The sequence below is a fragment of the Cloeon dipterum genome, chromosome 2 (genome assembly GCF_949628265.1).
Source record: "Cloeon dipterum chromosome 2, ieCloDipt1.1, whole genome shotgun sequence".
Lineage (NCBI taxonomy): Eukaryota > Metazoa > Arthropoda > Insecta > Ephemeroptera > Baetidae > Cloeon > Cloeon dipterum.
Window position 1 is genome coordinate 15,303,145 of NC_088787.1, and position 14,165 is coordinate 15,317,309.

The 14,165-nt window shown below is 40.4% G+C and overlaps 1 long non-coding RNA gene across 1 annotated transcript in view; it reads left to right on the forward strand.

The window, feature by feature from the left end:
• LOC135937056 (uncharacterized) overlaps positions 1 to 14,165 on the forward strand; it is a 201,504-nt gene that overhangs the window by 68,529 nt on the left and 118,810 nt on the right. The window contains exon 3 of the long non-coding RNA XR_010574429.1: positions 5,110 to 5,179. This is a non-coding gene — a long non-coding RNA (uncharacterized LOC135937056). The remainder of the gene's footprint in view (positions 1 to 5,109; positions 5,180 to 14,165) is intronic.

Below are 14,165 nucleotides of genomic sequence, written 5' to 3' on the forward strand. Positions count from 1 at the left end.
AAAATTTAAAAAAAGGTGCAAATTCTGAAACATTTAGTGTAGTTAATTGTTAAAAGCTACTCTTCTGCTGTGATTCCAAACACATTTTTTCTTTATGATAAATGTAATGTGTTCGTATTGCGAATCATTTGACGATGCTTTTAATTTTGATTTACCGCAGCACATGACAAAATCCCTCAATTCTTTCCTTTTTGAAAAACGTATCCTGCCATGATCAGCACAAGATTTAATTTGTAAAATATTGTTAGCTAATTCAAAACCTGGCCGGATTGAATACTGCGTTTTTTCCGCATAAAATTTTCATTGTTTATCCTTAAACAATGTCAGATATTTTGTTTGAACGCACTCACTTGATAGCTCTCATTAAATAATTTCAATCGCAAAGAAAAATATAGGGGCGTGTTTTTGATTAAAATTTTGGGATTAGCAGAGTGATTAATTGAATCGAAGCGTGCCATCGATTCACTCAAAGGCAGGGATTATGAACGAAATTAATTTTGTTTGAAGAAGCACCCCAACTAACTGCAGACTGAACGCATTAGTTATTATATTCCCTCCCGTTTCAGAGCGTGCAAGTCCGGCATCGCTTTTTGGCACCCTCGATGGTGCGACAGCTGCCGCAAATTCTGCTGCTGAAGCACATGTTTCATCGTGTGAATCAGGCGAATTAAGATTCACGGCACAGATAGTCGCTAGCTCGGCGTTTTCAAAAATTCCTGCAGAAAACCGCGCCGTGGTGAATTTAAACTAAGCTCCGGCAACCATTTGCCTCTGATTAATTCACGCGCCCTCGCTAGCCACACTAAACGACGACATTTTTGCTAAATTGCTCGGGAGTTTCAACAGTGATTGCAAGCGATTTGCCGCACACGCTGCTATGCGGTAGAGTGTCAGACCATTCTGCGCTGGCACATCGGCTAATTATTGGCACGAGAGGTGCGCGCAATGTTACTTAACTCGCCTCGCTCATATGTGTCAAGCGAGAAAACACAAACACCACGCGCGGCACTTACTCTCTCTCTCTCTCTCTCTCTCTCTCTCTCTGTCTCTCTCTCTCTCTCTCTCTCTCTCTCTCGCTCTCTTGCCGGCTGATCACACCCAAACAATAAATAAATCTGCCCACACGCCATGGAAACAAGGAGGCGCACTCTGAAATATTAAAAAGTCTCTTTACTCGCGACGGGGTTTGTTTTTTATTGGCATTGGTGCTTAAAAAGAAATCCGAGATAACTGGCCGTGTGTGCTGCATCCCACCTTTATGATATAAAAATAAGCCATATCAACTTGTCCTGTCATTCGTGGACGAGCCGTAAAATCGAAATGGCATGTGGGTGCTGCACACAAGAGTCAGAGACTTCACCCGCCCTGCCGATAGATGGATGGCTGGCCGTTCGATCTCGGTCGGCTGGATGAAAAACATATCGCCCGCCGCCTCTTAAGAACATAATTTATTGGCAGATCAAATGCGAACTTAAATGAAACTGTTTATAAATATCCGAAATCGCCTTGACGCTGCCCTAGAGGAGCGTTTGGGTGAAAAGCCCCTGATATCGCTCCAAACGCAACCTGCACAGCACGCAGTATTCGCCGGTTGCGTAGTGACTGGCACCAAAATTATCATTGACCCTTATTGTTAGTGGAAATATAACAATTACTAAATCATATGTACCAATCACGACTTTTAATTAATTTACTCCCGGGGATCAAAGGTAATGAGAACAAAAATCCAAAGTTTATTAATTAAATTTGAAAATAAAATCAAGTTCTAACCACCCAAGAGATGTGCAGACACTGTAATGGAATTGTTGTAAAACTAAGCAGCAAAAAAATTCCAAGAAAAACTATAAAAAATTAAATGGGGATCAAAAAGAGGAAGGAATGAAGTGAATTTTAACGTGCCAATTTAAGCAATAATGTTCGCCAATTTAGCTAGAGATAATTATTCTTAATGGACAGCAAGGCAGGAAAAATGCGCCTCATCAAAAAGTGAATTGAATTATTCAAGCATCATCTTTAATTCATAATACACCATCTGAAAGTCTAATTTTGGTGATTTCCCGTGAGCATCTCGGCCGATTTTGCAGGCGCAATGCGGCTAGCCCGGCGTTGCCTTGTTTGTAGTCGGCCAGCGCTCAGCAAAAGCAAGTTGTGTGCGCGATCCATTACAGCACGGTGTGTTGCCGAGACTTAATTTGCATAGCCAGAGATAATTGAGCAAAAAGGCAAGAGTTGCCTGCGCGCCGGAGAGATGCGAAAGTTACTTGACCAGTCGCAGCAGCCACTCAGATGAGGAGAACGCCTTTTGTTCCGGCCAAACCCTTTTGTATGCGATACAAAAAGAGCAGGGAGAGAGAGAACGAGCTCCTGTGTGCGATGGAAAATCAATAAACTCTGCCAAGGGAAATTTCTTCTCACCTTTTATAATCTCAAAGTGCGCCCTTGAAATCCACTCGAATGCACCACTCGTTCACTTTTTGTTGTTGTGCATTCTAATTTTTGAAACATTTAAACAATATTTTTCTATCTTCTCAGTTTTCCAGTATTATATTTTTTTAAATTTGTTATATTTTATTTAAAAATATGCTATTTTAGAGTCACTGGTCCTCTAATTCTAATCATATGAAGCAAAATCTCACTTAAGTGGAAATACTAAAAATAGGTGGAAGTCGGGCTGCTTTCTTCGCATATCTTTTACCTCCTAATAATCCAGCAGACTGGCTCTCAATGTGGAAGTAAATAAGATTTTCCAGATAACTCGCATCAAAGATCCAGATAACATAAATATGTAGTAAATTTATGCGCTTTATAATGCAGGTTCCTCCATATTTTCAAGATATAAGAGTTTTCTTTCCATCGGAAACTAGTTAAAAAGGAATTATAGTGTAATAATTAGCGGGATTGATTTTGTACTAGGTTCTTGATGATGTATTTGCCATTGCACTATAAGCATTCATGAAGTGGTTGGCTGTATCAATTTACTATTATTATTAATTATAGACTTATATTTCCCGGGAAGCCTCAAAGAAGGTCAACAATTTGCATTCAATGTTAATTGAGACCGTTTAATTTTAGACTTTTAGGGTGACTCGTTGAATATTCAAATTCCATATATGCAAAATGGTTTTCTTTCATGGGCAATTCGCGACGGAAAACTTGTTCTTAAAAGTGTTCCATTGAAATTTTTAACGAATTTCGAAAGAAGGAATGTAAATTTGGCGGCAAAGCCATTTATCCCTTCAACCTTGGATAGCTCTCGATGCAATTAACAAGATTTATTGAGAAACAGGCCATGTACTTTCGTGTCGAGTCTGCGGCCAGAGGAAAAAATGTCGCCGGCTGGGTTCGGGAACAGGTTTGATGATAAAGAAAAAAAATAAAGGCGTATGTACACAAACATACATATGTGTTTGTTTGGCCTGCTTCGGGCCAGCTTCGTTAGCAACAACCTCAAATTGAATCCATCTGTCTCAATTGGTTATTGTGTTTTCTGACTGACTGAGAGCCCTGGAATGCGATAAAGGTCAAGGGCGGCGCAGCGCCTCCGTTTTATCGACTGCCTTTGCTTTACTGCCATCTACAGTCAGATTTATAGCCCCTGTAAAGTATGCCCTCGACACACCGCCGCTGACGGACGGGTTGCATACCCGCCTCGTTGCCAGGGTGCTCGCAACGCACTGTCTGGGAGCTGTGTGAGGGAATCGCCGCGCAGAGCAAGCAGCTGACGAATTTTTCACGTCGGCTGCCGCTTTTGAATGAACAATTGCGCACATCGTGACGCTCTCAGCTCGCACTTTTTTCTTAAAGTCTTACCTTTACGCGGCTTCCAGCGGCGAACTAAATGCATTTTATTGAAATTTTAGGGCCGCAACGAGGTCGTAAAACGTGTAATTAGATGATTTTATCAATTCCGCTGGTGTGATGTGAAAAAAGATGGAGATAATTTATGTGTCGGCTTGAGAAGCGAGTTTCGCGAACGCTTTTATGCTTTTGACAAGTCGTTTATAAAAAATATAATATACCAGCGTTGCTACTTTATCAAATTCATTGACAAATCCAATTTTATGGGAATAATCCATATTCATAAATTATTCTCTTCGCTTCCATCTGTTTTAATTTCACTTTACAAGAAGGAAGGCGGCGGTGCAGGGTCAAAATTTCTCAGGCAATCCTGTGGGAAATCAAAGGCTGTAAATTGCGATTCAGCACAAAATGTACGAGTGTGTGCATGTGCGTTTCCTCTCTCTCCGTGCTGCGCTGCCTGTTCTCTCTGGATAATCCCAACACAAACCCTTGACAAAAGTGTGTGCCAGCCGCACCGTAAGCCCTCGAATAAAGTTGCGAGATGCATTCAGAGGGGCATCAAAAATTAAAATTTATCACCTGCCAATGCGCAATATTTTGCCATTTTTAAACCTGCTACACTCTGCGTGTTCAGCCCACTGGGAGTTTTCAAATTGAAACCGACTGGAAAAGCAATAATTTCCAATTGAATTCGCCGTAAAATCAAATGAAGCCTCACTCGTAACAAACAGAAGACGGCGTGTGGCGGCGGGAGTGCGAGATGGAGAGAGCAAAAAAAGTAAAGGCAGCTTCCATTTTTTTGCCACGCCACCTCCCAGTGGAATATATGGAAATCCTAGGGAGTATAATTTTGTTACAGCTTAAATTTATGGCTGCGAATATGAACATTCGCTGGCAGGCAAGCTTGCCGCCGCTTTTTATTCGCCTTTGCTTATTTCCACGTGAAACTCGAGAAGGCTCTTTGCACAGAGAGGTGAACAAAAATTATGGCGAAAGGAGGCGCGAGAGAGAAAATTGTAAATATAAATTATTCAAGCGATAAAGCGAACTAGCTTGCTTGCATTACACTCCTTCTTGAAGTTGTATGAAAAACAAACTGTGTGTATGTAGAATCTTGACAGAAACGAGTTGAAATAATTTTGTTTGGACAAGTAATGAGTTAAAATAGTTTGATGACTACTTCTATTTTATAATAGAGAAAGGTTGTTAAGCAGTAAAAACATAAAAGGAATCGCCATATGACCAGTATGCAAATAAACCAGTAATTTTTGCAACGCATTCTAATTTTGGCCTTAATCTGTGTTGCAGATGGACTGTGTTTAGTTCTAGTGTTTGATAGTGCTGGATAACTCTAACGGATTGCGAGAGGTACCGAAAGGTAAGCCCACTTTAAAGTGTGTCTCTATAAATTTGATAGTTTAATCTAGCATTCCAGACAGATTTATGCGAAACCAGTTTGCCCTCGTGAACATATTTTCTCCGTGAGCTCGTGCTGCTTTGCACGCAATGCACGCGGTGTCCAAGTAAATTTCCACAGTCCGTCGTCTCACTGTGTAGGCAGGATTTCACAGGCCTTGTGCTACAAGCAAGTTATGAAGGAAAATGTCGAAACAACCCTTGTGTGTGCCCACCTGCGTGTCTACACCCAGCTGAGCCACGAATTATGTGCGAAGACAAATTTATGCCCCTTTTATGAATTAGTTTCTTACAATGTGTCGGGCATAATTTTGAAATTTATATTGTGGTTGTAAATTTTCAGTTACAGACACTTTTATTCTTTTTATGATTTTATAATGCTCTCACTCCACGAGAGGGCATATATATATAGGAGATTCGAACGCACACACAACGCACATAAAATGTGTGTGGATGTCGCTTTTAATGGAGCAAAGAACGTGCCGGAATAGCTGCCTCTGAAAGAGATTCGAAAAGCATTAAAAGCACGGGGGACGTATACACACGCGCTTTCAGGTGGATGAGTTTCAAAAGATGACTGCCAATGGAGGAGAGAGGCGATTGAGGCAATAAATTTCGAGCCCGCCATAGAAAAATTCCAGTTTGAAAAAGATGGCAATCGCCTCTGCACAAACATCAGTTTAAACAGCAATTTCGACTTCTTAAATGGCTCAGGTGCAGATTTCACACGAGTGCGATATACGTGTGGAATGGAAATCTCGACTCAAATCTCAATCACATTTCTTGCTGTCTCTGAATTTTTGAACTACGCAATTTGCTGAACCCTTCCGGGTCTGGGTCATTCGATCTTTTCTCAAAAAGGAGTGTTAAAGACACAGAGGTCAAAAGAGTTAATAGAAAAGCGCAACACGGATGAATTTTTTGCTCGCTGCATAGTGTTTGTATTTCGTGAAAGGAGCGCAGCAATTTTCAGTTTTTTCCCTTTGTCGAGCTGCTTTTCTCTCATTGTGCTGAAGGTCCCGTGTGGTGCAATAATGTCAAAGTGCCAACGGCGAATGTGAGAAAGAAAAGCGGGAGAGAGAGAGAGAGAGAAGAAAAAGGACGCCATCAAGGTGTGCGTGTGTGAGTTGGCCGTGCAGGAAATCTGCGTTCAGGGAGTCTTTTTGTGTAAATGTGGCAGGCACCTTTACAAAAATAAACTGCGCGCCTCTTTTCTACGGAGCTCTTTCGTGATGGAATCAAAATGCTTCGTGTGTGTATGTGTCTCCGTCTCAGTAGTAAATCTTTTCACGAGCTTTCAATAAAAATCTCTCCCAAATTGTTAAATAGATTATTGAAACCCTAGAAAGTGCATATGAGATTTTCAATTTCTGCTATAAAATAGTCATTATTGACAATTTATTTTTTTATAGTGTAAACAATTCTTTCGGCCTGTACATTCTCTTAATTTTCCATTTCTTATTTAGGTAATATTGAAATGTATATTTTGTATGGTTCTCCGAGAATTTTATATTGAAATTAATATGATTTTACAATTAGTATATATCTAGTACAATATAAATCTTGATTGAGAATTTAATTTCCTATTCAGATTTTCACTAAAAAATCAAGCGCTTTAGATGACGACACACGACACTATTGTAAATAACTAATTTAATTGATTAGGGTGAGAGCCAAATGCTGCAACTGAGAATTTCCTCCCACGCTCTCGCCTTCTCAAAACTCACAAGAGCGGAAGAAACCCTCTCTGCTGCGCTGCAATAATATCCTCTATATGCAGCAGCCGAGGCAAATTATTGGGCCCCTGTTGAATTAAATTTCCCCCGGCCGGTTTATCGCCATTCCGCACCGCACTCCGCCTTTCCTTTTCCTCTAGCCGCACTGTTTAAACGGCCCTTCTTTCGCCCGAGTTGCGCTTTTCTTTCTCTCTCGCTGTGTTTTTTCGCCCGTGAGATGAGTTGGAAACTCTTATCACAGTTTTCTACCTTAATCTCGTGTGTGCCCCATCATCTGCGAGCGCACGCCAACTCCGAGGAAAAACGCCATTCCACCGCCGCTTGTTTCCTTTCCCATCGTTTGCCACCGTGGAAAAGAAACTGCCGCATTATTTTCCGCGCTGAGAACCAGCCGGGCTGAGTACAACCGACGGCAAAAAACGAGTGTATATATTTTTTTCCAATTCCCCAAATGCCTCTTGAGAAGAATTGGAATTTGTGTGTAGTCGTTGCACTTCGGCACTCGCACACTGCTGGCAGGGGAGATTATTGCCCTGTCGTAGCACTTGCCAACGCTTGTATATGGACAAGTGGACCTTAATTAAGAAATTCTGAAACGTCTCGTAAATTCACATGTGTATGATATATGTTATGACATGAGTATAGCATCATTTTGCTTCACACCATATTTGGCAAGTGAGCGACATGCTTGTCATACACTCATACTCACGCAAATGGAGGTGCCTATTTTATGTTCCGCACATTTAGGCAAATTTGAATATTTCTTGGAAATTGTAGAATTAAAATGCCTCCTTTACTTTTACATTCGTTTAAAACAAAGTTGTAAAAAATGCATGTAAAGAAAATTGGACTGTTATAGGTTATTTCTTTATTATCAATTAATTAAATTCACTATAATTTAAATACTAAATGTTAAATTAATTTGATTGTCAACTTAGCGTAATAACCTTTCAATAACTCTGACTCTTCACAATAATTATACACAATAATATAGATTCTGAGATCTTCTTTGAAGCATATAAATAGCTCTCTCTAATGACGTGTGATTATCTGCATTTAATCAATCGTGAAAAATTCCAAGGATCCAGGGAGGCATTATTTTTAGAACAGAGACGCCTACGCTAATAATAAAATGCAACGCGTTACATTTACAACGCAGTGCCGCTAGTGTCTGCGAAATTATGACGTCGTGCAGGTCTCAAATTTAGAGAGTATAAAATAAGTGACGTCTTTTGCAGCAGCGGCAGTGGCACGAGCAGCTCGGCGCACTACTTTCTTCTCTCTCTCCTCTCCGGACGATATTTTCCCGCCGCTCGAGCACATTTTGAGATTTGCCGGCTGCTTTTCCAGCCAGCAGCACTCGTGGCGCAAATATAAAACGTCTTCTTAAGTTTTTCCGAGGGCGATTTGGGCCGTGTAATATCGCCGAGCTGGCTGACGGTGTGCAGAAGAGCAGGATTTGCCAGCAGCAGCGTTATTGCCTCGCGAGAGAGAACACCCTCCAATTACCCGCCCGGCCCTGTATATGTACTCGTCTATATACATTCGGAAAAATAGCTCGTGCAGCCTCTCGCATGCATGCACACCAATAGAATGAAAATGTACGTGCGCGCCCGACGGCGGCCTAAAAAAACACACCCGCACGCACCTCGTCGGCTGCGAATTTCGGTCGGATCGCCATTTGTATGAAAATGCGAATTGATGGGGAAAATTGATCAGCCTGGCATTTTTGCCGCATGCCGGGGGTGAAAAGTGCTGCCTATCTATATGCAAAGCAAAATTAAATTGAATTTTAAATTGGTTCCGCTTTTATTGCAGCCGGCGCAACATCGCAATACAGTGTTTTCTCTTGTGTATGTGTGCCTGAAGCATTCTAATGTTCTTGTATCGTGGCACTGAATTGACACGGGACTCATTGCAATTTACATATTGAAAGATTATTTTGTTGCAAAATTGAAAGGGCAGTTAACATTATTTTTACCTGTTAAATTACTCCATTTCATTTTTAGGCTGTCTGAAACACATCCCAATAGTCATAATTAAATACTTCCCGTGTGGTAATTATGTCATGTTATTACCGTTAATTTATTCCCTAATGATATTCTTCCATTCATTCAAAAGTAATCTTACGGATATCTGACATTAAAAATAAAAACAATAAACAATTTTAATTCTGATTTCCCTGATGAAAATATTTTTTAGCCGAAGGGAGAGGTTCTTCCATAATCTTGAATCTCAGAAAATTATAAATAAATAAAAAATAATGTTTAAGATACAAACTATTTGAATTTTTGAACTAATTTTTTATTTTAATAACTAAAAAAATGGAAATTACCGAAATTACAAATAATATCATTGCAATCTACGCACGGATTGACAAGATAGGGACATGTGCGTGATTGAAGTTTTAAAGATTAAACTCATCTTGCACGTCGTCATATTATTGGATCGAAAACTACACTCATTTGACTGTCCCTTGCTCTTCTCTTTTGTAAAAAACTTACACTACATTCAAATAGCCATCCTTATTTTTTGTGTAAATAAAAATTCGACTTTTTCATCATCTAATAACATGTCAAAAGAAAATTTTCGTGTGTCTGCTCCTGCATACTGCTGCCCAATAAAAAGGATAAAGTTGCTGCCGTGAAATATTTTTTTATATCAGCTTTTGAGAATGAAGAATGAAGTATTAAAAAATTTGAGTTATTAGAAAACAAATCTATTTTTTCACAGATCATATATATATGATGAACGATACGAGCAGTTAAGTGGGTACGAAATTACATGAATCAATTTGAAATTTATCTGCTTACTTGCAACCGCATGCGATATGGTTCATTTGACTGCAGAATGGATTTAGTGGGGCACCATTTGAAATTCATCCCCCATCAATCTGCCGCATCCAAAGCTGACCTCTCTTTGTCGGGGCACACTTGCTGCAGACAGTGATCCCTGCACGCATTCTATTATATATCTCATCGCACAAATTTGTGTGCGTGCACCTTTTGATATGCGCGGCCGGTGAAGAGCTGCGGCTGGCGTCGTCGTCATATCATGGACCATGAATATGCTGGACCCCATATGGTTTTGAATACAAGCCATTTATTTGGTAAGGGGTGCCGGAGCCATTTTTGTGCATAACGCGGGCGAGGCATGTTGAATACTGATAACACACGCGCTGCTCCTCTCTGCCGGGCCTGGAAGTGACAATTTCCCACACCGTGGCATACATATTATAACTAAAGCAGCAGCGCAGCACTGCGTCATTTCCATGCAGGCCAAATTAAAATAGCGCGAGGCAGGGATTTCGGCGAGAGCGCGAAAATAAACAAATTCATTTAACTGCGGCGCGTGCCTCTTTTAATAAAACCTCGCACATTTCTACAACCCCGCCTGCTCTATTCTCATTATATTTTCCTTTTCTCGTTTATGGCACACTTGCACAATGCAGTCAATGGAATAATTTGATTTCGACGCCTTTGGAGATTATTCATCAGTGTCTGACTATGTGGGACTGATTTAAATTTATTTTAATGCTGGCAGTTATTTTGTAATCCCTGTCCAACCCAGCGGGGGTTGAAACATGCTGATTCTTGCTTGGGCTTTATGAGCACATTTTTACAACTACACACCCAAGCTATCTCCATCATGTTAAGCTGGAATATTTATTACTGTGCTGTTGCATCAAACAAAATTAATATTTAGTTTTTCACAACAATGAGTTAATTTTAAAGCTTTTAAAATTAAAACTTGTTCACCATATTGCCTTTAAATTAAAGCTTCAACAGAAAAAGAGTGAAAATCCTATATCTTTCTGAAAATGGGGAAAGCGAAAATTTTCTCAGATTTGGCGTTTAAATTTCCGGGAAAATCGGCTCTAAAGCTCGCATGCTAATCAAGTGGTGCACTGTTTCCTAATTGAAAATTAGGATTTATTTCCCCAGAAGTGGAAATTTACCTCATAATTCGCACATCGTTTGATTGCAACGAGAAGAATTGTAATCAAGTGAAAAAAATCATTGACGAAACTGTTTATTTCTTCGAGAAATTTGGCAAAATCTGAAATTTAACTTCCTTAGAAGCGAATTCATTATTGTACATTGTAGAGATAAAATGTTGCTAAATTCCACAAACAATATAGACTCAATAAAGCACGTGCTTTTTATTTTGTGTTATTGGTTTCCGACTGAGACGTCGTGCATCTTTTTGGACTGCCTATTAATTTTTTCACAGACATAACAGCATAATAACCAGAAAAACTTGATCTGTGAATGCTATAATAAATAAAGGTACTAACAATAAATGTTTCTCGCACTGTCCTATTATTTGTTATCTAAATGCTTTAACAGGCATTTTTAATAATTTTTTTGACACCTAGCTAATTCCATTTCTTGGCATTGTAATACAGTTGTATTTATTTTGAAGTTCAGGAGATTCCATAAATTGTTTTGCCTCAGCCAAAAATGCTTTGTGGAGAAGGAAAAACTTTTTACAAAAACCACACTGGTCGTTTTAGATCATAAAACTGAAATAAATTTCGCAACCGGCAAGTATAAAGCATCGTAATTGCGCTCTGGAATTTACTTTCAAATACATTGGGAGGCTCCTTGAAGCGCCGACAGAATTCTGGGTAGGCCAACAGCAAAAAGAATCTGAGTTATGCAACGCGTGTGTAGCCGCTTGCTCAAGAGTGGGTTTGAATTCCGTTTATGGGACACGTCTCTTACAAGTATGCGCGTCTTCAAGAGTCATAATATGTATTTTCTTTATTGCCCGTTCAGCCGCAATAACAATCGCTGTTTTACAGCCGGTGCGAATCAAATTAGCCGCTTCTGAAGGCAAAATCAGCTACCGGCCGCCGTAATGAATTTTGCCCACTAATTTATGGCCGCATTGTTCGCCCGAAAACAAAAGACGAGTGCCTGCTGGATGCTGCCTGCTGCTTTTTTTGCTCCCGAGACAAGGTGGAGGGGCGCCGGAGGCCATGTTTGTTAAAGATTTTACGCTGGGCCAATCACGGCGGGGTGGGGGTCCCCTCCGCCGCTGGCAGCACGTGGTTCACGCGCTGGCCGCTACGGCAAGAGCGGCGTGCGCGGTGAATTTGCATAGTATTGATAATAATTATTACACACGCTGGCGCTCGCTCCGACCGCGATTGATTCAGACCTGCAAGAGTGCTTTTCCGTGTATTACTGCCAATTATCGCAATTCTTGACGCCCGATGAGCGAGTGCCGTTGCCGTTTTCATCGCTCGCATTAAGAGGGGCAGTAAATAATGTGACAATGCATTCCATTAAGAATGATGGCAGCTTTAATGGCCCACTTCAGGTTCAGCTTCATGGGCGGTTCAGTGCATTTGTGAGCTGACAGAGCACAAAAATCGCTCAAATCGTAAAAGTCGTTATAATTTCAATTCTAAATTAAAAAAGATGACATTCTATTGATTTTTAAAGTAACAAGTAATAATTTAGTAAAAATTAATTTAATTAGATGCTATACGATTGGGAAAATTTATTGGGCTCATGTTGAGTGCTCCAGCTCATGTGTATTTTGCCTTTTGTCTCATATAGATATTAACCAAATGAATTAATTTGCGAACCTTTTCTCCACTTAAGCTCGAAATAATAATGATTTCAAAGCTTTTATGGCAATAATCGTGGAATTTTCTCAACTACAAACTGCTTTTTTGTAATATAGTAAAAGAGCTTTCATCTCAGTTCAATTTCACTTTACCTTTAAAGCAATAAATCCTGGTAGTAACGATATCTAACAATCATAAATATGTGGCCTTAAGAGCTCTAATAGGCACGGAGATATTTTACAAACGCTCTAGCAGCGCAGCGTGGAGAAAACGCTTGAAACAAATATTTATTTGCCGGCCGGGCAATAATTTCCCGGCTGACGGCCGGCCCTGGAAAATGTTTGCATTAACTTGTCATCCACGAAAGGCGCTGACCGGCGCCAGAAAATAATGCAAAATGTGCATGAATAAGCCTTTATCTTTCCACCCTTATAACACAAGACTCGAGGAACCAAAATGTCGATTTATGTATATATATTCTACACGGTAAATCAACGAATATAAATAACGCCGCTGGGGCAGTGACACGCCATTTATTTACATTTTGTGATGGTGTGTAAAAGTGCCTCTCCCTCGCAGCGAAAACACGCCTATTCAATGAGAAGGAATGTTTTCAATATCCGCGTGTGTGTGAGTGTATATCAGAATGCCATTTCCATCGCAATATGTGGCGGAACACAAGCGCCGCTGTGGTGGTCCGAAATTGTAAATTGTGGGACATTGGCGCGTCTGTGCTGCTCTGCTGTGTCAGTGTGTGTGTGTGCGGGTGCATAATTTATTCGCAGCAGGCCTGCGACATAATCTTGACACTTGATGGCTCGTGATGAAAACAACCTCGGCAATAGCTCATGTGCCGTAATGTAATGAGCCTGAATTGCCACTCAGGGCTCTTCGCGCAGCCATCCAGCATTAGCCAACAATGGGGGTGAATTGCACCCTCGCCAAGATTTACACACACCACCCAGCACATTCCAGGCGGTGACAAATGCGAGCCAGTCGGGCCGTTTATCACGAAAAAACACGCAATATTTGCTCGGGAAAAAGCTGAGATGGGCCGGGGAGATGAGACTGGCGGAAAAAATGTACGCATTTCGTGGGGATGGAAACATGATTCGGCATTTAGCAATATCATTATGGAAGCGTCTCTCTCTCTCTCTCTCTCTCTCTCTCTCTCTCTCTCTCTCTCTCTCTTTCTTCTCTCTTGCTGCAAGGTCGTGGATTGTATAAAAAGCAACAGAAAAAAACGCACACAATCCGACCGCAGCCTTTTCATTTCACTTAACGCACAAAGGGAGCGAACCACAATGAACATAGCAGGAGATATATATATAAAGTAGCCAAAGTCGTAGATGCGTCAAAAACTTATGTTGACGCAGAATTTCCATATCCTCAATAAATCAAAGCCTTGACTGTATTCTAAAATTGAAATAAAACTACTTGAAATAAAACTAAAAAGGACTGCTCTAGATAAACACTCACTTTGAAATTGGGGTTGAAAATTCCTCTTATTAATTAAAAATATTCATTCGCATACGTTTAGCACTTTTGTGAAGGCAACAGCCTTTTTGATAGTAAAGAAAATTATCAACAAACAGCACAAAACTCGGTCAAGGATATTTTCGGGCGCAGAA